This window comes from Pteropus vampyrus, unplaced genomic scaffold (genome assembly GCF_000151845.1).
Source record: "Pteropus vampyrus isolate Shadow unplaced genomic scaffold, Pvam_2.0 Scaffold155, whole genome shotgun sequence".
Classification (NCBI taxonomy): Eukaryota; Metazoa; Chordata; class Mammalia; order Chiroptera; family Pteropodidae; genus Pteropus; species Pteropus vampyrus.
The window spans coordinates 336,300-342,746 of record NW_011888936.1 but is presented as its reverse complement, the minus strand read 5'-3'; the positions used below and the strand labels follow the sequence as shown (position 1 = coordinate 342,746).

General features: G+C 37.5%; 1 protein-coding gene and 1 non-coding gene across 3 annotated transcripts in view; one reads left to right on the top strand and one right to left on the bottom strand.

Moving 5' to 3' along the window:
* TBC1D4 (TBC1 domain family member 4) overlaps positions 1-6,447 on the bottom strand; it is a 198,046-nt gene that overhangs the window by 94,259 nt on the left and 97,340 nt on the right. The window lies entirely within an intron of this gene.
* LOC111745436 lies at positions 3,954-4,072 on the top strand. Its single transcript, XR_002782646.1, has one exon. It is a non-coding gene; the product is annotated as a 5S ribosomal RNA (ribosomal RNA).

The window sequence follows — 6,447 nt, the reverse complement described above, 5'->3', positions numbered from 1 at the left end:
ACCAGCTCTGGACTTCCCAACAGAGCACCTCATCTGTCTCATGACCTGCCATTAATGTAGTTCCTGCTTTCAAGCAATGTTTTCCACGGGGTTATTTCACGTGCTTATGATTTATGTAACGAGTGAATGCTTAATCCAGTTTCCTTCATTAAAAATCATAAGCTTCAAATCTCACACCTCCACAGGTGTAGAAAAAATTCAATACAGACTCACAGACAGTTCCATTCATTACACTAAAATAATAAAGTACATTTGCCTTCTAGGCATGAATACTGCTAATGGAGTTTATATCTCAACAGCTGTTTCAGAAAAGAGATAATAAAATTGACCTTATAAGATCACCACTGCTCAGAGGTCTAAAATCTTTTTAGATCTTATTGACTGTGTTTTTAAAAGATAAAGCTCAAGTTCGGCTGCTGGGACAAACCTTTCTAAAATAAGAATTTTAAACAGATCAACCTTATCTCACCAGTGTGTGGGGGGAGGAGTGGGGCGGGGAACAGAGATTCTTAAATAAAGATTAAGAGGGGACACTTCAAACTTTTTTTGCAGTTTTAGCTAAAAGCCTATCTATTTGCTCCATAATAATGATTTCCATTTAGATAAATTTTACAAGTTTGTCATCTAGTGTAATTAATTATCAATAAATAAACCCAACAACTAATATCTGATTGCAATTTCTATGATTCAAAAATAAGAATATTAAAAACAAAAAATGAACGATGATGAAGTGGACAAATGCAACATCATAACATAGTTTGGGGGGAAATAACAAAAACAATCACACACTGTTACATTTATTTATAGCATAATTAAGAGATAATGTTCTGAGTACTTCGGGATTTTGTTTCCAACAATGTTAGAAATAAATTCTGATCCGTATAGACACTTTTTCAGAAGAGAAAGATTCATAAAATTGACCCATCCAAGCAGTTTGGAGAAGTTATTTAAAGACCTATTTGGGTAAAACACAAGAGTAAAATAAGAAATGGAAGTCATGGGATCTAGGAAATAGTGAATCCGAAATTGAGGGCTGTTTCATCAGCCCCAACTAAAACCAGGTATCGGAGGCCTCTTGCTGAGGAGTATCTAGGAAACATAGGTTTCAAAGATTGGTTAGTATGCTTGATGTTAGAAGAATTTAAGGATATGATTAAAGCAAAGAAAGCAAGAAAAATTCGTAGAGACTCCAAGGAAAAAAAGCTGCAAAACAAAAGACACTTCATTATGGTATACTGACTCTTCAGTAAATATTTACATAGTCACAAGAACATAAACTCTATTACTAAAAATAAAACTTAAAAACTGACCTTCAAACAAAGCATGGAATTAATTATAGACATATCACGATGTCATGATATCCATTTTAACAACATAAGAAAAAGTGCAGATATGAGAAACTAGAAGGTAGAAGTGGAAGAAAAGAGATAAAAGCAAAGGTGGTAGAATTGTCATAGAAATTTTAAGAGATGTTGTCCATAGCTGATAGAATAGGAAACCGGGTTATCAGGTAGGAAACTTGAAAATAGTAATAGAACTATATTGTGAGGAGAGCATAAGGAGAGGTAGAATAAATCAGTCTCCACTTTTGGCAGGATCAGTTTTTCTTTTACTTTTTCTTTTTTTGTTTTGTTTTGATTTGGACCCAGTTTCTTTGAAATGTATCCATAAGAAAACCATGACTTTTCCCAGAAAACTTACTCCAAGCGACTAGTATCATAATCTACAAAAGTTACCTAAACCAGAAAAACCTAGGAACAATCCTAATATAGTGGATTTGAGAGCTTCAAACTCTTTGTAGTTCTCCCACTGAGAGGTGAGGGCCATTTGACAAAAAGAATGCAACTGAAGTAACATGCTGAGATTTCCAAGTTCAGGAACTTAGAAGGCCTGGCTGCCTCTGCTTTCCCATTCCAAAAAAAAAAAAAAGCTAGCAGGTATGTAAGAAGTCAGGCTGCCATGAGACCACCAGGCTGCGAGGAAGCCCAAGCTAGCCACATAGAGGTGTACGGAGAAAAAAAGTGATGCTTAGCCAGGCTCCAGATGTCCCAATCATCCAGCTGAGGCTCCAGACATGAGAGTGAAGAAGCCACTGTGGACATTCCAGTCCCAGCAGAGTAGAGATAAGCTGTTTCACCAAGGAGAACCCAAACTGCAGAGTTTTAAATAAATAAATGTCATTTGAAGCCGCTAAGTTTGGAGGCGGTTTGTAATGCAACAATAAAAACCAGTATCTAGAAATGAGGTGGTGCCATAACAGAAACCTAAAATATGTGGCATTGACTTTGGGACTGGGCATTGCAGGCGGCCTCAAAATGACTGTTAGTAAGAGCTGGAAGGGCAGGGAGGAAACTGCTATAGAAGGCCGGAGGAAAGAGGACACAAGTCGTGCAGTGGCAAATGAGCGAAACTCATTCGCAGTAATGTGCCCAGTGGAAAGGGTATCTCATAAATCTAAGAGTACCTAAGGTTAAGGAGATTCCAGTCAGAATGTTAGAAGTACAACAGGCTACTTTTAGCTGCCTCATATAAAGTATGGGAGAAGCAAGATAATCTAAGAAGAAACTACTCAGTTTTCAAAGTAGAAATTGGAAGAAATATAAAGGATCTAGGACGTTATGGGTCCAACGGTAAAATTGTTTCTCATAAAGTCTCTCTCAGCAAGACTCTCAGAATTTAAAAAAGAGCCTTTAGTCGCTGGGCAAAGACAAAAATAAGGCTCTGCCAGTAAAAATGGCCTCAGGATAAATAGCAAGAAAGTAAGACTTTTTTTCAAAACCTCAAAGCTCTGAGGTCCTGCCTCTTAGACTCTCTCAGCTAGGCAAAGAGGCTTCTGAGACTCTTAAGGCATTGTCCCACAGCAACCTGACACCCAGCCTAAAGCAGAGAATGACCAATCTATCTCAAAATTATTTCAGGGTGTGACTTTTATCCAACAGAGTAGACTGTAATTTGATATACAGGAAACCCTTAAAATTTTGGAAGCTATACCAGGTTGGACCAAAAATGAAACAAGACATTCCAAAATGAAAAGAGGCCTCTGAGCCCCCAAAATTTTATGAGCAGGAAGCAGACTGAAAAAGCTATTCAGTTACCAGTCATTTCTCATTGGAAAGAATGACACATTAGGATGAAGGCAAGAATTGCAGAAAATCACTTCCAGTGAGAGCCGGCCCTTAATCAAGGTACATCCCCTTCCCTGAGAACAGGAGAAACTGGCTGGATTTCAGAACTGCTGTGGACCAGTACCTGTTATATAGTTCCATAAATCACTCCCTCACATCTATTTTGAACAGGGTGTCTGCTCGTCCTTATCTTCCCATTGTATGTTGGAGGAGGAGAACTAGACAACTTGTGCTTTCAGTTCACAGGTCTCTGCGAAATTGCACCCAACACACTTCATCTGTACCTACACATGATTTAATGAATGAAATTCTGGTATTTAAGTCTGAATGTAATGCTATAATGGGATGAGACTGCTGGGCATCTCGGAAGTAGGTGAGTGTACTTTGACTGTGAAGGAATGTAAATAATTTGTGGCCAGAGGGTAGATTGTGGTAAATTAAATATGTATCATTCTTTGATCGGGCTATTTCCCTTCATCTTGAATCTGGTCTGGGCTTGTGACTGCTCTGACCAATAGAATGCGGTGAGTGGGAATAACATTCTGGGATTTCTGTACCTACTCATTAAGAAAGCTTTCAGATTCTACTTTTGTACTCCGAGGAAAAGCCAGGTGCCACGTGAGAAGTCAGACTACTATGAGACTGACAAGCTGTAACAAAGCTAAAGCTAGCCATGTGGAGAAAACACAAGGAGAGAGTTTCCTGGCCAGCCCCTAGATGACACAGCAATTTCAGCTGAGGCACCATACGGTGAAGAAGTCATCCTGAAAATTCCAGCTCTATCAGACAGCACATGAAGTAGAGAACTGTCCTCACCAAACCATGCCCGTCTATGGCCATGCCACCCTGAATGTGCCTGATCCCATCTGATCTTGGAAGCTAAGCAGGGTCGGGCCTGGTTAGTACTGGGATGGGAGACCACCTAGGAAGACCAGGTGCTGTAGGTTTAAAAAAAATAAATAAATAAAAATTAAAAAAAAAAAGCCCAAATTGCAGAATAGTGAGCAACTAAACGATAGCTATTGGTGTAAGCCATTAATTGGTAAGGTGATTTGTTCTGTACCCTAGCAAATCAAAACACATAATTCCTTTTACTCCCATCTACCACCAATATACAAATAATCATTAAATTCTGTCTCCACCTCAATATCACTCTAATAAGTTCACCCTTCTCTTCACTCCCACTGTTTATATTCAGTCTCATCTTTTTTTGAATACATTATTCCAATAGCTTCCTAATGTCCCTTCAACCATTCACCACCACTCCAGACATAAACTCATTCTCCAAATTACAGCAGGTCCTCAAATTCTGAACATCATTTTGTTATAAGGTGGATGAGATGTCATAGGAACTTATCTCCTTGGTTATATCAATTAGCCTATGGTAAAACTAGTTTCATTATATGTCATTTTGCTTAAAGTCACAGAATTATTGATGACACTGAGGACTTACTACACAAAGTTTCTAAATTCAAATCTAATGTCATCACTAACTCTATCACACCCAGGAGTGGTCCTCAGCATGGCATACAATGCCTTCCACAGCTTGGCTTTAGACCACCTCTTCAGTGCCATATCCCATCATCTCTTATGGGCAATGAGCACTCAGAAAAACAATAAGTCTAGTACAAAAAATCTGAAATGAGGTTCTGATATCTAGATGCATATGTGAAGCCACTAATTAACCAGTTAACTTAAGCAAGTCACTTAAGACTTGAACTGAACTTGAAGTCACAGGCTTCAGCTTTTTTTACATAAAACATTAGCATTAGACCAAAACTAGATGATCTCTTGATCTCTCATCCATCTCTAATCTGCTTTAAATCTCTAAATGATTTTTAAAAATTAGTCAGAAAAGGAAACATGTTTCAAAGGGGAAGTGATACATATTATCCTCCCTAGCCCCATCCCTACTGCCCTTAAATCTGCTTCAGGATCAGCTCCCTTATCTATTCTTAATTTCCCTCCTTTCTTTCTCTCAGGTCACATTATCTTCACAAACCCCAAGCTTCCTTGTCATGATGGCTCCAGTGGCAGTGGGAGCGAGCAGAGTGGAGAGGATACATGCTGCAATTTATATGCAAGAGCCTTTCATGAGTCACGTACTTTCAGTTGGTACATAATACTAAATGATCTCGGCATCAGGCAACTTGTTCAACAGCTAAAAGTAAAGCATAATCAGAAAGCACACAGTACTTCACCTTCAGAGGCACGATCAATCCTATCAATAGTTACATATGAAGTTTAAAACTACAATACTCTGATAATGAGCAAGTCTATTCTTAGCAATAATTAACAGGATCTACAGATTAACATACATTTTCTCACTTACAGAATGCAGCATATTTATTTTCCAGGCAATGAAAATGTTTTTGGTTCGAATTTTTACATTTTTTAGCTAATGAAAAATAAAGGCAAGAAGTTCAAGCTACTTTTAGAATGTGTCTATCAAACTAGAAATCACTGGAAAAACCACATGGTAAACACCATGAAGACAGATACTTTTTTCAGCCCTGAAGACTGGAATATTTGTCAAATTAATAAATGAATTAATGAAAAGTGAACATTAAACAGTGAAGAATTACTCAATCATGAAAACCTGTGAACTCTTGCTCAACTGAACACTTAAAATAAAAATTCTGCTTTGCATCTCCTAAAACACGCAGAACTTGAACTCTTCCTCCTCCATCTATTACAAAGCTATGTAAACAAAGCTAGGTGTAGTCTGTAGATTGTTTAACAGTCAGCAGAGGGTGTCTCAAAGCCAAGGATATACATGGCATGCATTCTAGCAGAATCATTCTCATTTATAGATTGTAGGGAAGGGGTTATATAATTTTGTTAATAAGCAATTTAAAACATATCTCCACTAAAATAAACGAGATGTATTATAGGACAGACTAAAATCTGCATTTATTCTTAATATTCAGCAAGGCTTCAAAGTAATTTAGAGCTTGTGGCAGATTATAAGGGATTCACCCCTAGTCGCCCCACATGTATACCTTCACTTTCCTTTGCCCTTAAGTTTTTGTTGAAAAATTCAAAAGGGCTGAATAGACCACTTCACAGAACATTTCACTATTTTTTTTACTACAAGAACCAACCGTTTATACAGTAATGACTGTAGTATAATAAATACCTACATTCTCAGGTAATAGCTTTAAAAAAAAAAGGATAAAATATTTAAAGTTGAACTTTCTGATTACATTCCCCATTTTAAAAATCATTTGCCTCCCTGACTCCATACATGTTATTTGGCATAAAGCTTTTACTTTAAAAACCATTTCCCATGTGATTTTCCACCCTTAGTATAAACACACAA